The sequence below is a fragment of the Homarus americanus genome, unplaced genomic scaffold (genome assembly GCF_018991925.1).
Source record: "Homarus americanus isolate GMGI-L3 unplaced genomic scaffold, GMGI_Hamer_2.0 scaffold49667, whole genome shotgun sequence".
In the NCBI taxonomy this organism is placed as follows: Eukaryota; Metazoa; Arthropoda; class Malacostraca; order Decapoda; family Nephropidae; genus Homarus; species Homarus americanus.
The window spans coordinates 3,667,227-3,688,904 of record NW_024738608.1 but is presented as its reverse complement, the minus strand read 5'-3'; the positions used below and the strand labels follow the sequence as shown (position 1 = coordinate 3,688,904).

Genomic DNA, 21,678 nt, shown 5'->3' with positions numbered 1-21,678 from the left:
TTGAGCCATAGCTAAGGTATATATATCACATTTTCATTGTGGATTTACGTGAAATATATATATATATATATATATATATATTGCTCGTGAGGTTGTTAGAAGTGAAAATGGCTTCCCTCCTCGTTACGTCCAAAAAGTGTATGCATCGGCCGGGAATCAGCCAGGCCTCCCATGTGAGCGAAATTACCACTGAACCACCGTGCTGCTTAACCTACGCGTCGCATTTTTGTTCCTTTGTTCGTGGTATACAATATTAAATTCTTTATTCTCACTCACATATTTCGTGTTTATATTATGTTACTTGGTTAGGTGTTTTATTACGTTCACTTATGTAATTGGGTTTTGTATTTACATTATATATTTACTATACAGCGTTAGGATTCATTCACTGTTAGTCACGTTCTGTATGTTACGGTATTATTTTATTGTTACTCTTCGTTTCCTTGTTATGTGACTGAATTTGTTTTTTTTTGCGTTACATTCATCATAACATCACGGGGATTTGTTACGCATTCATTATACATTCCATTCTTTGTTCTTTTCTCCTTTCGTTTCTTATATGTAAAACACCTGACGTAAACATTTATGCTGTAGTGTGGATGTTCACTGTTGTCGACTGCAGAACACCATGGAGACACGACCAGCACGCCCACTCTCACCACCTAGATGAACAACACCAGAAAGTATATGCTTGATTACTCTCAAATTTTCAGCTCTTAATTTAGGTAGTTATATTGTGTGTGTGTGTGTGTGTATTTGTAAGTTTGAACACAATGGTAGATTTTTCGCTTTAAATAGTGTGTGACTTGGCTACTGTAGTTAGAACACATTAACCTGCCGTGTCAGCCTTGGCAGCATGAGGTTATCTAATGTCTCTAGTGTGCGTCTTTATGGACTTTTGTCTTATTATAGATGTTGGTGACGACTCTTATTACCAGATGCATTTATTGAGTTGAACTATAAATGATAATAGCAGCCATTGGTCGAGCTTACGAAGATCAGCCATTGATTGAAGTTATAAAGGAAAATCAGCCATTGATTGAAGTATGAAAAACAACTATTGGTCAAAATAAAGTGGCCTTCATTGTATCCAACTTCAATGGTGTCTACAGTACAGTACTTTTGGTTCTATCAAAAAATATCTGTGCTTTCCTTCATTACATTCAGCTTGTTGGTTATATTACACAATACTATGGCTTCTAATGTCACCTCTTCCCTCACACCTGAGCAGCTCAGGGAACTCTGTACACCTGTCAGTTCAGGTATTGTCTCTGTGTAAATTTTCTCTCCATGTTGTGTAGTTTATTATTTGAGTCATCTGTCACACGTTTGTTTTGGTGACCTGATGTGACTTGACTAGTGTGCTGCTGGAGATTCTTGGTTATTCTGTCCCTCGCTTTTAAAGTATACGTGTGAGTTGTGGCTGTTGAGAAAATATGATTAGAAAAATCGCCTGAAGAAAAATCCCATTATTATTGTTGTACCGAATTAATTTAGTAAAAATTTATTGTGTAAGATTTTTCATTTGGTTATTATCTGATCCATCTACAGTATTTAGATAAACTTAACCACTTTTAAATTTCGTTTTGTACCTTATTAAATATTTAAATATAATGTAACTTTTATCGCCAGGTAGTAATTTTGTGACTTTATTTCCGTTAACTGGCTTTCCTTTGGCTGTCGTCTATCAGGCAGCCTCTATCAGCTGTATCACTTTTTGTTGTTTATAGCGCCAGTGTTATGTTCTCATAATGTTTCTCCCCCCAACGCGGCAAACCACGTCAGACATGTAGGTATTGAAGTACACACAGGCCTGGTATTTCTGTCTTTCTCAACAGGTGGGTTAATTAACAGGAGGACGGCCTATCTCCGTGCCTCAGGTGACATTCAGGTATTTTTGTATATGTTAATATCCTCCATAAGACTTGAATTGATTGATTTCTGACTTTGTGGATGTTTTGAGTACTGAATGGTGACCTCTGGTGACTGTCTCTCAGCAGGGCGTTGGGTAGGGAGGATGAAGACGAGTTATTGAGGTAGAGGCCTGATGTGCCCCGGAGTGAGAGTGGCTGCCTCCACCTTCACGCCAGCTCTCCACTGCGAGGAAGAATGACGAGAGCCAAGGTTCAGGTGAGTCCTATTTCACTTAGTTTCTTCACGGGTTACTGTGTTTGGTGAATATTTTCTCCTTTGTGGTGTGTCAGTTCAGTTTTGCTTCCTCAAATGATTATCATTAGACAGTTTCCTCTGGTTTTTATTAGGGAGTTTTTCTGTGATCTGTAAAGGTAAGTAAAGTCCTTGTAATCACATCTGTTTGTTTTTTATCGTGTTTTGTCTCTCACGTCACTTGTTTTGGCTATTATTCTCAAACACCGACGCCATCGGGCGTAATCTTCATGGGATAGCCTATGTATGCTCACACAGTTGGGGGGCGAATCCAGGGGGATCAGGGTTCGGATTTTCATCAGAAAATTACAATACTTTTTCTTTAATGCAGTATTGTAGTAATTCCTTTGTATGGTAAAATTAATTACTATTTATTTGGAGTATCCTAATATCAAGTTATATGACTTCCAAATAACCTGATATTGGTCAGATTTAAAAAACAGATCTTGGGGCTAAGGGGGCGGATCCAGGAATATTAAAAGGAGGGAGTCCAAAAGTTTTTTCTTAAGGGGTGAACATGGCCATAAGCAAGGCAGTCCACCTAGTGTTATTTTTGGGGGGCAGCTGTTATCTAATTGTTTTTTAATATAATAATATAATAAAATAATAATACACTAATAATAATAATAATAATTAAATTGTAAAAATAATAACAAGTAAAATTAAAATAATAATTACAAAATAATAACCATGATAAATTATAAAAAGATCATTAGTGAAGCAATAGTTTTGAGTATATGTTGTGTTGTCAATAGTAAGAGAAAACAATTGAAATCCTGCAATTGTGTTTAAATGAGGCGAAAGTCAAATCGCAACCTGGACTTGATACATTTTTTGTGATGTCATGGCAGAAGGGTCTACCATTAGACAATGTATTATGCCAATATCTAAAACTATATCCACTAAATAATTATATGAGATTAGCTGAAGATTACAACCCCAGCATATCGTCTTTAAAGCTAACTTAAACCGGACGTCACATTAGCGTTTTTGCGTTGTCTTGCATACATTTTCTAAAAAAAAATTCTGAGCGCCTGGACACCCACATATACATAAGTACCATGCCGTAAAAGGAAGGGGTTGTAGTGGATACCTCCCTGTAAACGCTGTTTGTCGCTGAGTAGCCGACGCAAATTCCCCAGTGTATGCCTCTGTTGCCTGGTTCAACCAGCGCCGCCTTATGACGGAGGTCAAGCTTCTTTGCCACGCTACTCCCGCTTGCTAAAGACCTGACCTCGGTGACCTACCTCTCTTTCTACCTACTGCCACATCAAGTAACACCCTCCTCCGCTCCTGCCTGGCGGCCTCGCTCCCCGCCGGAGAACATTAGCAACCCACAAGCTGGTCCTCTTCTGAGCACCTCACCAACCAGCTCTCTCCCACGCTTGTAACCATGCTGCCACTTCCCAGCAAACTGCATTGTACATCAATACAATATGTATACAAGCACATTGTGAGTTTTTTTGTCTCCATCCCATCTAGTGTGAACACAAGGTAGCAGTCATATCAAACTATAATTGACATTATAAAATGGTTTGACTTCAATTATATAATTAGCCTCTTATCTTGGAGTCTTTTAAATCATATAAATATCCAGGAAGGAGAATGTGTAACGCTCTGGGGAGACGATAGGGCCAATCAGGCTCATTGACCATAACAGTCGTGAAAGATGCATGTTTTATCGACATGAAGATACATGTTTATCGACATGAAAGAATGTGTTTTATCCTTTGTCTTCGTCTTAAATTTTTGGGTGTGTAGTAAGCAGGTGATATAAGCTGGGGCTGTTATTAAAGAGCATAGATATAATTGCAATAACGGAAACATGGATAAATTCAAACAGCAAGCGTTTTTAGCAGAATTTCATATTCAGGATATATATTTAAATTTGACAGATAGGGAAGGAGAGGTGGCGGTGTAAGCGGTATATCAGGTTGTCATTAAAAAAGCTGCAATAAAATCAAAACAATTACGACAATGAAAGTATTTGGGTACTTGTCGCTGCTCCTAAATTTCTTGGGGTGTAGGCAGGTGATATAAGTTGGGGGCTATAGTAAAGGAGAACATAGATATAATTGCAAATAACGAAACATGGATAAATTCAAATGCAAGTATTTTTAGCAGAATATGGTTCCAGGAGAGAACGTTAAATTTGACAGAAGGGGCTGAGAGGTGGCAGTAGCAGTGCATACTAAATGCTAAAAGCTGCACAAATCAAATATTAAAAACAAATAGTGACAATGAAAGATTGGGGTAGAGATTGGTGAGGCAGTGAACTGTGAGTCATTGGTAAAGGTATATAGACCACTCAATTTGAGTAGGAACGACAGTAAATTGCTGTGGAGGAAATAAAGTTATTGCAATTTGATAGAAACAATGTATGGCCTTCTAGGCGATTTCAACTTTCAGGCAGATAGATTAAAAATTAACTTAGCTTATAGTGAATCTAAAGATTTTCTAGAAGTAGAGGATAGTTTTTATAATAATTCATAAAAACTTGCCCACTAGAGGAAATACTAACAACTTCATTTAGTTCTCAGTAATAATGAAAAATTTAGCAAAAGATGCTGGGATTGGAGATGAACTAGAAACAGGATCATAGCCATATTTTAACATAATATGGGATGGTAGAAGAAGGTACCGCCTTGATCCCGATTTGATAACTCGAATTAATTCTAGTAGCCATTATGAACAATTTAGACAGACAATCAATACTTTCCAAAAATAAACACATCCCTAAAAGAAAATTCAGATCGATACGGAACCAACAAATGATGGAATAATAGACTCCTAGATTTCAGAAAAAGAAAGGAGTATATAGAAAAGTTAAGAAAGGCGAAAAATCACTTACTTGTTACTATCAGAACTCACAAGACAGGTAAAACAGAAATAGGAAAGCAGCAGAAATTATGAAATCAAGGTAGTAAACTAATCGAAAAATAACCCAAGCTTTTTATCAACTGTATAAATCAAAGGTTAGAGATAATAATAGGTCCCCTTAAACTACGACAGGAGAAATGACTGATGATGAGTTAGAAATGTGTAGTGCACGTTGAAGAATATTATTCAGATTCACAAATGGAAACCTAGCACAGTTTCCAGAAGTTTCAAGGGGTATATAATTATTAAAGAAAATATGTTGATGAATACTGGTTATTACTAGTAATACGCTGCGCTAGCTCACAAACTGAAGTCTATAAATCGTCTGGTCCAGACAGTATATGCTGAATATTAAAAAGAATGTAGAGAAGAGTTGAGTAATCCATTAGCAGTTTTATTTATCAAGTCATGAATCGGGCCCAGTGCCGTAGCTTGGAAACTCGTAAATGTAAATCTGATTGCAAGCGCAAAATCAATAGCATCAAATTACCGTCCCATTAGTCTTCACTTCAATCATAGGCAAGTTGCTAGAGTCAATTATTTGCCACAAAATCGTAGTCACCTTGGAAACATCCAACTTAATTCATTCTTTCCTCAGCACGGTTCACCTTAGGACGCTCTTGTCTCTGCCAAATTTGCTTAGCTTTTTCAGAAGTATTTGAAGCGGATACGATAAGTCATATGATATAATTCACGACTTGTAGCATCTGATAGAGTCCTCATGAGAGATTGATATACAGAGAAGGTCAAGGAATAGGTGATCAGTATTAAATGATTAAATATGGTTAACTGCAGGAACAAAGAGTCAGTATAAATGGATTAAAGTCAGACTGGGGGTGCGGGTCAAAAAGTTGAGTTCCCAGGATCTGTATTAGGCCCTGTTGTTTGTTATATTCATTAATAATGATCTTGATGAAAGGTCTAGTAGATTAGTAACTCTGCAGATGATACCAAAAATGGGAGAATAGATAATTCAGACAGTGACTTTGAATACCTTCAAAGAGATCTAGATACCATACATGAGTGTGGTCAGTAGACTGGCAAATGAATCAATAATGATAACGTAAGGTACTACAGATAGGGAAGACGAATACAAACGTTGCTATAAACCAGGTAACACGTGAAATAGAAAACCTAGTTTAGAAAAGATCTAGGGTATTTGTTAGTACGACCTGAAACTGCAGCAATGTATTAGCGTCTGCAACAAGGCAAACAGGATTCTTGTTCACATCTAGGTCTGTGAGTAACAGAACTGCTGACGTTATCTGAAACTTAATTTCTAGCATTAGGAGGCCAATACATGGATTATGTGGTTCAGTTCTGGGTGTCTCATTATGTGAATGGACATAGATTCTTTTTGAGAGAGTACAAGAAGAATGACAAAATGATCCTATATATTATTAGAAACCTTCCATAGAAGAAAGACTGAAAAGCTTAGCTTACATTCATATTAGAGAGGCGTAGTTAGGGGAGAGGTGATAGAGGTACAGGTAAGGGGATTAATAAGGGTAAAATGAAGATGTTCTGAAGCCCACAGTAATAACGAAATAACTAGAACAAAATGGCTTAAATTAGATAAATTCCATCTAGAAAGGATATAGGCAAGCACTGGTTTTGGTAATAGAGTTGTGATATGGGAATAGGCTTACTGAGTGCTATAGTAGGATCGGGGATGCTAGGGAGCCTAAGACGAAGTTGATAGGCACATGGAAGTGCTGGGATAGGTGATAGGTGTGAAAGGGATCTGCCCTGTAGGGCCAGTCGGCTCCCTGCAGTATCCCACTTTCTTATGTTCTATGTTCTTATGTTAAGTCAATTAATAATAACGTTCACTGATGGATACTATTGCATCATTATTGTGTCATTCCTCATTCTTACGTCAAAAGTTACATCATTATTGCATCAATTGTCATCGTATCAAACCACCATATTGCTCCTCCACATCACTTCAATCACCACTAGGTATTACCAGTTTCGTCCATCCAGGAAATCAAATAGGATTTAAAACCATTGGAGCCAGTAGTCAGACAATCTCAAAGACACCTGTTACGCTTCCTGGCAAACGACACATGCCGAGGGAGGCTTCAGAGGTCATTTGTAGAGGGAAACGTCACAGAAGATAAAATTTCGGTAATTATTTCACCTGTTCACTAAACGATTCCCGAAATTTATACTTGTAATCAGTAATTGACACTTTTCAGTGGTATTTGGGCAAGTTAAGTCACGTGATGTACAGGCACTTATTTATTATGTATGAAAATTTTTCAAAATTCATACAAAATGAATCTCTCGTGAATTTTAGTTGAGCGGTAATTTTGACAACTTAAGACACTTTCCTCAATGCATTCTAGCATAATTACGTATAAGTGAGATATTTAACATTTTTTTATGTATGTTCACACGTATGCACACAAAACCCAGAACATCGAACGACTGTGACCTCCAGTTAGATTAGGTTAGTTAGGTTAGGTTATAAAGGTTAGGCCAGGTCAGGCATGTAACAAAACTATTTTTCCGGTGGTTTTATGCTTTATATAAACTTAGATTCTGAGAAAGGTATTTTCTTGTAGCACTGTCTAATTTTACCACTAATCTATTATCATATTCGGAATAAGACGTCTAATTATAAGATAATTTTCATCTATTATATCAACGCGGAAATGTATAATAACGGAGATAGCTCTCCAAAATATTTTCTATTTTCTTCCCATTAACCTCAACACTATCGTCTGCCTCCTCCAACACTTCCCCTTCATGAATCATCACGGTCCTGTACACGTCACGGCCAATAAGCGTTTTATTTTGAAACCGATTAAAAATGTTTTTTGCTTAATTGCGGTATTTTTGGCCCAATCAAACCCGCATTCTTTTGGTCTCTATTTTGAAATTCAAAAGTTCAGTGCCACCAAAGTCTGCAGCACCACCAAAGATATGGAGCTGATTGAGAGTTTTTAAAAAACAGAAAAGAATAGCATTTTTCACCATGGGTGTTCTTCCAACCCCAGTAAAGTGTACTCAAGAGCAAGACTGAGGTAATACATGTAACGCGAAAGACCAAACATATGACGCGGTAAGAATCCCCAGAATGCAACCATGAACAAGAACCAGGCCACTAATAAAGAAATAAGATTCCACTATGAGCCAAAAGAAGTTAGGTTAGGTTATTGTTTTTCTAGTGTTTTATTGTGTATTTAGTTAGTCGCTAGCACTTTTTTTTCGGAAAACGTCAAACGAAAAGAAACGCCAAAAAACCCGTTAATTTCCGCCAAAAGAAGGTCATATACGGTCTCAGCACACAAATACACTAGAAAAAATATATTTAACCTGCTACAAGTGAACGTGCTAAAAGAAAATTTACCCTGAGAAACTATTGACTGAACCAAAATTAAGGTTAAACTTCATAACACTCAAAAGCCATCGAAAACGTAGTTTCAACTTCGATTTCTGTGAGAAAACCAAGTAAAATTTACCCAAATTTCTAAGATCCCAGTTGTCCAAAAGTAAACTTACACAACATTACATCACTTACATCATCATCTCACTTGCATCAGTGTGTTATGTTATTAGATCATCACTAAGATGTCCCTTCGGCAGGTCGGTGGTAAACGCCATCCGTACGATCTTCAGGAGAGAATCCATCATCGCTTCTCCTCCACCATCTTCCTCCAGAAGCTGCCACCAGAGGTCACAAAGATCCCTACAAAAGGCCACCGGTATCACTTACAGGTTAATATTAAGAGGTCAAACATTGAAGTTTTCAACAGTGTTATTATCAGCCGAGGTCAGGAGCGGATGTCTGTCCCGGAGACAAGATCACAGAGAGTCATGTAGTCGGCTGTTAAGTTACAGGTTATTACTGTCCACAGGTGTTACGGAATTAGGTTAATAGGCCAGGAGCACCATTTCAGTTACAGGTCAGTGCCACAGGTCACAATGTGGGTCAGTAGAAGGAAGATATGATCATGTGGGATAAAAGGAAGGTTTATTGCTGTGTGAAGGTGAGTTAGGTTAAGGTCTGTTTAGGTGGAGATTTTAGTTAGGTCAAATTAGGGTTTGGCTAGAGTTAGGCTTCAGGTTGCTAGATAGGTTAGGCCAAGTTGTGGCTGGGTTAGGCCACTGTGGGCCGGTTGTAGGTTGATTAGATTGCTGTGGCTGGATTAGATTAAGCTGTGGCTGTTAGGAAAGTTGAGGTTGCCTGTGTCAACAACAATGTGGACGATGGCTGCTGGTTAAGGTGAAGTGTGTACAGTCATGTTAGGATAGTTTAGCTAAGTGAAGTGAGTTAGACACATCAGGTTAAGGGTTACATCCTAATGCCAATGATAAAAACAATGATATATATATATATATATATATATATATATATATATATATATATATATATATATATATATATATATATATATATATATATATATATATATATATATATATATATATATATATATATATACTATATGTGTAAAACCACCAAGACAAAGTATGATAAATGATAATGAATGGTTTGAAATCCTGTTCTATCATGGAACTGGAGATTCAAGACTTGAACTGCCATTTATGGACAGAATAATGTATCAGTGTCTACTGCTTCTGGTTCACTAGTCTGAATCTCGTGGTTCGCGGGTTCGAACAGACTTTGTGACTGTACTGTACAAATAATAGTACACAGTAAAGCATTCGACCAAGATAGGCAACAAACCCATCAGATTTTTATTTCAGGGTGTTTATTATCACCATATCCTGGATAATACCCTGAATATTAAGCAATAATAATAATGATACTACCTTCCCCAAGCAGTATAGTAAAGTGTCTTAGATACAGTCATGTCATTACAGAGTGTAGATGACTGGCAATTTGATGTGGAAGCTACAAGAGGCGCAGTAATAACACACTCCCGCCTCCGCTGCCTGGCATATGAGTTACTGAACCGCTATGGCCTTTTACACAAATTTAAAGTAAGTTTTGAGTACTGTACTGTGAAGGACAAGGAATATGATGATGGGCAAGGAAGGACCTTGGGTGATTTTGTGGCGGTGAAGTAAAGGTGATAAAGATGATGCACAATTGAGGTCTTGCTGTGAAAGAGAATACTGTACTGTACCATAGTAGTAATCACATCTGCTACAGAGAAGTGAATTATGGGAGTGTGTGTGTGTGTGTGTGTGTGTAAAAGGGCCACCAGGATAACACTTGAAAGAGGAAAGAAGACTAATGATAATGAAATTTTGTAATAATGATTATAATATTTATTCAGTAGTTATTACATAGGTTTACAATTGATAACTATGTTTATAAACTGCGGTTATACAAAGTTCAGCATGAATAAAGACAATGTAGGTATACAGTGCACGAGACTGTGGAAGAATCCTCTATACTGTACAGTTTCCTGTGTGTTGAGACAGCAGTAAACAGTCAGGCAACTTTGACCAAGAGTAGCCCACAGTTGTCAGGTGCTTATTTCAGAAGGGCCATTTGCTGAAGCTTATGCTTGATCTCTACTAGTAATAGTATGTCTATCGGGAGTGTTAGTGAAAGTTTATTTGATAGAATTCAACAAGCATTACATTGAGCTTGGACTGTCCCGAGGCTGGCAGATCAATACCTTAGTACACGGCTCTCCTCGGATTTCTGAATTTGACTGATTATAAATCAATCACAAAGACTTTCACGACCTGCCTCAGTCGCATTCTCAAATTTGGTCAAATTACGATTTTTGAGTCCCCAAAGTCAGTACACAGACAAAATTTTTAGTTTTGTAACTCAATTCTTAAATGGCTGGCAAGCTTAAAAAGTGAGTGTTTTGTGGTGCTGAGAAGAAAAAGAGACCCATTTTAGATTTTATATGTATTATTTGACGCGATTCGGATTTACTAATTATTTCGACTTTCATTTACCTGGATGCCGGTTCCTAACCTCGCCATAAGTCGGGAGGAGTTGTACTATATTCTGTATTTATCAATACAATACAGAGTGATCCCCAGGAATGGAACCCATTCGCTATGACAGATACCTGTATATTGGTACATAAACTTTGTGACATACTCTCAGACATTGATCAAGCAATGCAGTACTGACTGAATTTTTATTAATTTATTGTATTTAAACTTTCCTAGAGGTCAGTTTCCTTTCATATACAGTATATCCCTGTAGGTACAGTAACCAGGATTGGGCAATTGTCATTTAGAAATTTCACTAAAGGTGCATCACTACTTTTGAATGTTGGGTGTAGATTATATACAGATGTAGTGTGGGGTCTGGAAATGAAAAATTTATTTGTTGTTACGTGAATCTTTTATGGAAAGAAATTCTTCTTGATGACTTGGCCACCATGAAGGCCAAGACAACATAGTGCTAACAATATTGTTACAGTTCCTTGAAAATGTCCTCCTCCTTGAGTATATCTTTCCATACATTTAAAAGGAAATACACACACCACAGTTGTTCAAGTTCTCACTCTCCAGCTTTAAGAAGGGTGACATACACAGTACAGTACTGTTTAGGTTGTTAATGTGACCATGATGCCCTCCAGATGCTCTCCCTGCCACCCTGGAGACATTCCTGACACAAGTGGAAACTACTGCAAGTACAAGAACCCTACTATAACAACGCATATGCTGCCAGACGTCCTCCAGACCATGCACCACATGCCTCCAGACCGCCCCATGGTGAATATTCCCATTTCTTCCAGAAGCTTGTGGAGCTAATAATCTTTGACTTAATCTGGTAATTTATACACTGTTTATTGCCCAATGAGTCAAGTGAGTGTTGATGAGAACATTGAGAGTCATGCAGAAAGGACTTCTTATTTTTATGGCAGGAATATAAGTTGTTGATGTGAACGCAGTCATACCGTGGGTATGTATGGGTAGTGTATTTGTGCTTGTTGTTTACCCATTTCTTACTTTCTGCTTTGCTCTCGTGTTGCAAAATTATTCTTCCCTGATCATCATTTTCTCCTAACTTTTGAGATTTTTGTACCCCTGAGAAATGAATTTAAGATAAGTGACTGTGGAGTAAATCCATGAATATATATCACTAAGAACCCAGAAAGAGTTTGTGAAGTGTTTAGCTAGAGTGATGAAGGAATCATATCAGTATGTGAAGATTATATTAGATTGTTGAAGGGAATGTAACGGTGGACAGAAGTGGACTGTGTATGTTAATGAATATACCTCAGTAACTATGTGAGTAGGGTGGTTGCAAGTGAGATTAGTGAAGTGAAAAAAAGGTAAATAATGGCATGAGGCTCTAGAGGATTAATTATTTACATATTTTTATTCTAAAGTATACTATTTGTAGTCAGTACTTTCCCAGCCAGAACCAGTATGAATGATGGGAGATTCTGGCAACACTGATGGCAGCTCTCATTCATGACCATTTGGTACACACTGGCACCACCAACAAACTTCTGAGATGTAATGTCTGGCCCTGAAACAGCCATCCTGGGGTACAATGATCGCAAGTAGTTCTTGGAGAACCACCATGGTTCACAGCAGCTCAGGTAATTCCACATGCTTCCCATCCTCATGTAGAGATGACGTTTGCAATAGCATGAAGAAACCTATTCCATGCTCTTCTCTTTTGTGGGGATGTGTATATGTGTGAAGAACACATATGCATTTGGTAAGATGGATAGTAAGTATGTACAGTAAAACATCATGAGCGACTACATAATATTGAATCAGGAAGTTGACCCAATAGATAACATAACATAATGTAACATAACATAAAGCAAGTTAAATTAACATAAAAAAATTTTTTTGCAGGTGGAACTTTGTATTCTTCATCTAACAGTGCGTATATTAACTGATAGTCTTATGACCACAGACTATTAAGTGCAGAAGAACACACAACGCCTTGGTGAACCTGTCTCGGGAGGAGTACCGTGAGTTCCCGTGACCCTCGTGATAGAGATGGTGCTGGCCACTGGCGATGTCATCACATCAACAGAACAGTGTCATGAAGAATTATGTTGTCCCTACAGGACCTGGTGTGTGGTTTATTGCCTCTTTTCTCCACCTTTAGTTTATATTTTATTTTTATGTAGTTTCTCCAGATCTCAAGGCACAATTTTGTCGACCTGGTAATTTATAGATTTATTGCTTTGCGTTTGAAGTATTTTATCAGTTTAGAAGAAACAATAAATTGCATCCTACATTGATTGAATATCAATGTGTAAACATGAAGTCTTATATTACTATGGCTCATGTAGTGATGAGTGTAGCCACTAGGCACATCACTGGTCATTTATAGAGGTCTCACCGAATTATAATATTATTTTAATGAACCCTCATCCATTATATAAATACTGTACTGTGATATAATGATATATTTATGTTTTTTAATGGTGGAAGCTTTTGTGCCACCAGATTTAAGTCGGTGCTGATCTATTCATGGTAAAATGTATAGGTGTACTGAAAACTACATTTATACCAGTAATAGTTTTGGGCCAATCTACAATTTGTTGTAATTACCAGGGCCATTAATTAATTCAATTCTATTGCAACGTGCATCAGCTGTTCAGATTCATAACTAGCATGTAAAGGAATAACCTTATGAAATGTAACAAAATCTAAACTTTAACCACTTTTGCTCCAATGCCAATTATGCCAGCCTGTAAGTTTCTGGACCATAGCTCTCATATTTTACCACAAATATAGACCGATCCTACCATTTAAATTGTCAATATTTTTCAATTTCTTCCAGAGAAAAGCTCAAATTGGCTGAAAACGTGTGATGTATTATACCAGACGCCATCACCAGAGGGGGCTTGACCCTCCTTCTTCCCTCCCAGGCCCACCAGGAGGGTCTAGACAAAATGGTTCCTATTCTCATGGGGTTGCCAGTTTGAGTAGGAGCCGCATCGGCAGCATCATCCCCAGCCCAGACCATCAGCCTCGAATACCCCCATGTGTTTTTTCTATGCGATATCAGTATGTAATGCTGGGAGACGGGAATCCTGATGTTGAGCTTATTATCGCGACATTGACTGTGCTCTTCAGGGCTAGAAACATACCCCTGTCCTTATCTCAGCCAGATGGGCAGCCAGGTTGGGCCCGGCCAAGTAGACTTCCATCTAGTCACTGTGGTTGCAGGGCAAGATGTACTGTGTACCTGGCACTCCTATGGTCTAAGAACTGCCATCTTTGCCACCTGGTGGTTACCCACGATATTTCCCCACTACTCCTGATGACCCCACCAATCCCCTGACCTCCTCTGATGCCAGTACCTGCTACACACAGCTTTATCAGATGAAAAAAGGGCACTGGGTCCCAACAATACCCAAGTATAAGAGCTGCAGGGGGCTGTCTAGATGATAATCCACATTAATGCTTTACCAGGAAATCTACCAGGTGTGTTCAAAAAGGTGATTTTTCTAAATATTTAGTGTTCCATACCATAGAAGGCAAGCTTGTACGGGACTCTGGGATTATATTTCATGTCTACAAAGCCAGTAGTAAATAATTTGTAGGAAGAGAACCTAAAATATCCACTGAGTTAAGATGGTAGTCTCCTCGGAAGTCTCCTTCCCCTTGATATAGTGCTTCAACTCTGCACCCCCGTCTGAGGTACCTGGTACTCCCAGTCTCCTGTACTTCATATAGAAACTTAAGCAGTGTTGAGGGGTGGCATTTCAGAGCTGCCCCTGGGTCACTCAGTGCCCTGAGTCCAGAAAGTGGTGAAAGTGGACAGGTTGTGCAAGAAAGAGAATGGCGTTTTTAACACTACACCAACTCTGTTATTGGCTACTGACTTCTTTATCTCCAACCTCTATCATGGTTGCTGGAGAGCGTGCTCCTTTGCGTGAAAACCAGATCCAAACCTAGACGATGCTTCCATTGGTTGGATATTTAATATGTCTTGCCATACTTGGTCAAGTTGCGCTGGTGTTCCTAAGTGTTAGCTGTGGTAAGGCCTATGAGGGTCAGAAAGGTCTGGTCCGGGTCTGCTGTTTTCCCTAGTGAGGCGACTGACCTCTTTCTAGTGAATGTGATCAACTAGGCTCGAGATAGAGATATTCCATATCCCGCATGAGAGACAAAGGAGTTTGCTGAAGCCAGAAACACAGCACTGAAATCAGCCCCAAGTCAAGGGGTATTCATATGCACAGGTTCTATTCAACACAAGGGCTTGGCTTAACTGTTGCCGCGACACCGAGAATCAATTTGTACAGAAGCCAAACTACTATCTAGGCAGGGTGGGGGGTCGATAGGTTTCCAAAATTCCATGCGACTAGGGGTGACAGCCTCATATATCGCCAAAATTTATCGTCCATGGTCTCATATTGTTTCCCTCAAAGTATGTACAGATAGTTGTTGCAATCTATTGTAACGGTATTAACGGTGCTCCTACACCCACTCGCAAAGCCACTAACTTAGTCCTCAGACTTATCCCTGTAGTGGCTTAGTCCTGGCGGATGAGGCCAGCACATCTGCTACTCTTTCATCTTTCTCCTCCACCTTACCATCCAAGATAAGCATCCGCTTGAGTTATAATGCAGGTGGATGCCATCGAACAAATGTTTCCGGGCGATGATCTCTCCCTGCTTGGGTGCCTGCGATATCAGGGACTGCCGCACCACTGGGAGACTGTTTGTTGCGCGCCTCCACATTGGCCATACACAGCCGTCTTCTGTGTTTTTTAAATAGAGAGGCTTCTCCTATTGTGATGACTCATGGTGGGTTCCATTGACTGTTTGACACCTGAAATTTATGCTATTTATTATTTGTGTTTTTGCCTTGCATTATTTATTTTACCTCTTGAGCCAGAACTGTGCTTAATTGGGTGGCATATAACCCAAGTTGTCAAACTGCCTCGTTTAAATATGGTTATTTATTTCCATGAAGGAATATGTTAGATGCGGTGGGACCACATCGTCCGTACAAGGTTGTTTCATAAACAATATTTAGTGACCAAGAGATAATTTGACCATAAAAAAAATATCCAAGATTCATATCATTATTTGATTTGTTAGTTACTCAGGTGGTCCGGTACTCAGATTTTTGCTGTAATTATCGGTAATTAATTAACAATAATTAATCAAATAACGTATTTGGCAGTTCAAGAAATTGGTTTCTTTAAGACCGTCTATAATTTGTTCTCAACTCTGTAAACTTATTTTATTTCTAATGCATCTAGTACGATTTCCACATGACATAGAATGTTTATAATTTTTGGTTTATGACATATTGAATTATCAGTAAGACTCTTCATCTTGTTTCGTCATCCACCTTCATGCACAGTTTTTCTCCCACAGTTTGTCGTCTCTATAATTTAATGGACTCTTATTCCTCAGTTAGTGACCTGGCTTGCATTTAACTAACCCCTTCATACTCTCTCTCCCTATTGCAACATACAGTATTCTAAATAACTTACAAGTATCACAGGATGATAATTTCTTTTTCCTTTTTCTCATTCTCAGCAGTTTGGACAAAGCGAAAGCATTGTCACTAGTCCTCCACTGCTGTGACATCTCACACCCAAGTAAAAGTTGGGATCTTCACGAGCGGTGGACAAAGCAGCTCCTGGAGGAGTTTTTCAGGCAGGGCGATAAAGAGCGGGAACTAGGCCTTCCATACTCCCCACTTTGTGACCGCAACAACACCTTAGTGGCAGAGAGTCAGATTGGTGAGTTCCCTCTTTGTGGCCAAACTCCTAAGAGATCCCTCCAACTGTGATTAAAACAATTACCTTGTGTCACATGTCATTTGATGAGTTCCCACCTTGTGACTGGAACAATAGTCTGGTGAGAATATTCTCTTTTCTTGAATATGTGTACTGATGCTGAACTTCCAAAAAAATAAATTGTTTTCACAGTGAGTTCTACAGTATATCTTATAATGTTTACATTGTTGATGACTAGTGTAATTACTAACCTTGTTAAGCCCTTCACTATGTAGATGCCACTTTTAGTATCCAGTTTGGCTAATGACAATGATTTTACTTAGCACAAAGGGATCCTGTACTTAAGTGGTTAAAGACTGGTTGTTGTAGTGCAGTAATAACATTGTTTTTATTTATTTGTTTATTTTTTTTATAATGCACACAGGAATATAACTGAGGATACACTCACGGTGAAACTTGCTCTTTTTACAATAGGCTTTATTGACTTCATCGTGGACCCAAGCCTGGGTGTGTGTGGCGACTTGCTGGACAAGGTGGCGTCGCTGTCTGCTCCTCCCGCCACACCAACCATCTCAGAGGAGCCACAAAATGGTATGTCATTATTAGAAAAATTAACTGATTTTGGCTAATGTGAAAATGCCCATGAGATTATCATATGTCTTAGTTCCTTTTGTGTATTACTTGCTCAATACTGTACATACATGAAGGTGAGGGAACCCCTTACATAAGTGGTCTGTCATTTGTGTTAATGAGAGTAGTAAGTGGCAACATAATTATTCTGTTACAAGACTTATGATTATGGAACCCAAATATTTCCCTATTTATTTATTTATTTATTTATTTATTTTTTTTTTTTTTATCCTCTTCGCCACTGATCGGCTTGTTAGCCGCTTGGGCGATCGGTCACGTCTCTTTTCATTTATATTCTTCACCAAAAGATCGGCTCACTAGCCGCCCGGGCGATTGGTCACGTCTCTGTCACGCACTGTTGGCAAATACTGGGCATGCACCGGCTCCTGAATGTACCTGAACCCGCTCCAGTGTTGGTCAAGCCTTCTCTTGAAAGAGCTCACACTCGGTGCCGTCACAACACTCTCTGGTAGATTGTTCCAAGAGTTTACAACCCTCACTCCGAAAAAGTTTGCCCTCACGGTTTTCTGGACTTGCGGCTTCTTCAATCTTGAGCTGTGACCCCTTGTGGGGCGAGCATCCGCCAGCTCCAAGTAAGGACACTCAACTGAGTAGTGCCCCCTGAGATGCTTATACACCTCAACTAGGTCCCCCCTTGCCCGTCTGTAGTATAAGCTAGGCAAGTTCAGGCGCTCCAATCTCTCAGGGTAGCTGAGGTGCCGCAGTGCAGGCACCAGTTTGGTGGCCCTCCTTTGAACATTTTCAACCAACTGACAGTCCCTAGCGATGGGGTGACAGTACTCCAGATGGGGAAGCACTTCACTCCTGAAGATCGTCACGAGGGACGGACCGTCTAGATATCTGAACGACCTTCTTTATCAATGTCAACTTTGAATATACTTTACCTGCTTCTGGTACTTTGAGGAATGTTTGAAAAAGGCCACAGGAAAAAAAGTCATAAGAAAAAAGTCGGAAAAAATTCTCGGCAAGAAAGGTCACAGGGAAAAAATCATAGAAAAAAGTCACAGAAAAGGGTCACAAGAAAAAAGTAATGGGGGAAAAAATTCAGAAAAGAGTCTTGGGTAAAGTCAGAAAAAAATCCTAAGAAAAAGGTCAGTTTGTTACGTTTTCATTTTTGAACATGTCAAAAAATAGTTACACTTGGATAATTCAGTCTTTAGTCTCTTCCAGCCACTAAGCAAAAGGTCCCCAGTGACTGGAAAATGGCTTATGTAAGTCCTATATTCAAGCAGGGCAATCGCCATTCCACGAATTATTATGGACCAGTGAGCCTGGCCAGCATAGTGTGTAGAGTACTGCATGGTACAAAAGAACATTATAAGAGTGTGGCCACACTAGCGTACATTTTGTCGCCAACATGTGATCGACAAGACGAAATGAGGCACAGGGTTCCGACTCTAGTAGGGTGTGGCCGTGTACACTACATAAGAACATAAGAATGGAGGAAACTGCAGTGGGCCTATTGGCCCATACTGGGCAGTCCCGTTTACACCCAACCCCTATTGCTCATATAAGCATCCAACCTATGTTTGGAGCTATTCAGCGTATTCGAGTTAATGATGATATTTGGTAACTTGTTCCATTCATCCACTACTCTGTTTCCAAACCAGTGTTTACCTATTTCGCACCTAAATCTAAATTTGTCTAATTTAAAACCATTGTTATGAGTTCGCTCCTGGTTGGATAGTGTGAGTACCTTTGTAATGTCCCCTTTATTTAGCCCTGACTTCCATTTATACACCTCTATCAGGTCGCCCCTCGCTCTATGTCTCTCGAGGGAGTGCAAATTAAGATGCTTTAACTTGTCTCTATACTCAAGGTTCCTAATGCCCGGGATTAGTCTTGTCATTCTCCTCTGAATTCTTTCCAAGGATTCTATATCCATTCTGTAATACGGTGACCAGAACTGAACTGCGTAATCCAGGTGTGGTCTCACAAGCGCAAGATACAGTTTTAGGATGACCTCGCTAGTCTTGTAACTAACACTCCTTTGTATGAACCCAAGTACTTTATTAGCCTTGTTACTAGCAAAAACACATTGTTTACTTGGCTTAAGGTTCCTACTTATCATTACTCCTAAATCTCTCTCGCAGTTGATCATACTGTATGTTGGCGACAAAATGTACACTTGTGTGGCAGCTCCCTAAGAGACGGCATGATGGAGCATCTACTACAGTATTAAGAAACCTTGTAAAGGACTGCCAACATAGTTTTATGCCTGGACACTCCTGTTTAACGCATTTACAAAATGTGCTGGATGTTTAGAAGACACAGATTCAGGAACATGGTGGCAATATTAACTATAAATATGTGGATTTCTCAAGGCTTTTGACGGCATACCCCACGAAAGGCTAATAATTAAACTGGAAGGGTACGGGATTCGGGGAAGTGTCCTAGCATGGATTGGAGACTTTCTTCATGATTACAGCCAGTGTGTGTGGTGATTAATGGCACGAATTTGTCATGTGTACCCATGACAAGCAGGGCACCACATGGCAGTGTACTGGGCCAATTATTGTTTGTTATTTTCATAAATGACATGCCAGAAAGCTGTACATTCCTCCATACAAATGTTTGCAGATGACACCAAGTTATTCAGTGAAATTAAGAACCAAACAGACTGTGAAGAGCTACACAAAGATCTCTGTGAGCTTCAAATGTGGTCGAATAAAAAGCTGTTTAGATTCAATGTCACAAAGTGTAGAGTATGCAGCTAGGGCATGCCAACAGTAAGGAGGAGTATCTTGTGTCCCAACAGAATGGAGAAACAGCATTAATATAGACCAAATGTGAAAAGGACCTGGGTGAGTATGTTGACAATGAACTGAAGTTCTTGGGCCATTGTGAGAAGAAAGTGAATTAAGCAACTAAAAGTAGGTATTATAAGGAGGTTGTTCGAATATCTAGACCAGTTGTTCCCAACCTTTTAAAATTTTTGGCCCCCTGGACAAAATATGATAACCTATGTGGCCCACATCTGCATGTTTCTTCAACGAAGCAAACAAAGCAACGTTTTCTCAAATGAGCTTAATGTATACGAGATTTTAATGTTTTAGTGGTACTGGTAACTACAGGGACAGCTGAAGATAAAACTGCCACACAAGAAAACAGCATGAAGAGGTTCCAGGTCATGGGCATGTGAAAAATTATATCCTTTGTTGTGTCTGCAGTAAATGCAGACACAAAATAAGCAACTTCCAAGTCATTTGTTTCATAGTTTTTCTTGGTAATGATGCAATAGATCGATATTTTCTCTGAAGATTTAAAAAAAAATTAAATTCTGTACAATGTTCAAAAACACGGTTCAAAACAGCAGTATAGAACAGAATCGTTTCATGTTCTGTATTCATGTTTTTTCACAGCTCCTTGAACATTCAGGTGTTGAAAGCACCTGCCTTGATGTAGTTAACAGTTTTGATTAAGACTTCAAGGGCATAGTGATGAATTATATAGTGAATTCTTTTTGCTCGTGGTGGCAGCCTCTTCTCTTTGGCTTGGAATCCAGTTTTGGAACCAAGCATGGCAGGAGCACCATACATTCTCACTGAATTCCTCCCACATCGAAGAACAACATCCCTTTTTTCCATGACTTCTTCAGCTTTTGTCATTGTTTCCAGGACAGTGCAGAACAAGAATTATTCTTTGATATCATCTCCTTGGACATAACGAACAAATTCCAGTAGCTGGGAGAAGAAACTAACATTAGTCAATTCATCGGTTTGAAAAGCAAACAAGTCGAAAGGCTCTGCCTGAATCTCATTGATGATCAGCTGTTTCACGTCTTCCGACATGACACGGATGCGATACTACACTGTGTTATTTGACAAAGACATCTGTTCAACCTTGTGAGCCCCAGCCTTGCCAAGAACCCATTTGACAAAGAGGAGAAACTTCATAAGAAGCCTGGACTGTTGCTACATTGTTCTTGAAAAGCCCCTCCCTTATCTAACTTCTGTCGCCTCTCTTGCCTAACTTCTGTCGTCTCTCTTGTCTAACTTCTGTCGCCTCTCTTGCCTAACTTCTGTCGTCTCTCTTGTCTAACTTCTGTCGCCTCTCTTTTGTAACTTCTGTCACTTGAAATTTTTTTCGTGACGTTTTAAAAATTCGGGATCCTTTTTATGTTGTGTGTGATTTGTCTCAAGGTGCAACTTTAACTTGATGACTGTGCTAGTATAGTGCCATACCATTCAAGTTTTATTTAAATTTTATTATTTATTAGCATCATTAGCTCATATGGTTTAAACTCTGGCACTCTGCTATGAGAGTCAAGCCTAATTATATTTTTGTTATGAACTCATATGGTTCAAATTGCCCCATGGCACCCAGGTTGGGAACTACTGACTAAACAGTCTTTC

At 39.1% G+C, this 21,678-nt stretch overlaps 1 pseudogene; it reads left to right on the top strand.

Moving 5' to 3' along the window:
- The window catches only part of LOC121874137, a 56,802-nt pseudogene that overhangs the window by 20,396 nt on the left and 14,728 nt on the right, over positions 1-21,678 (top strand).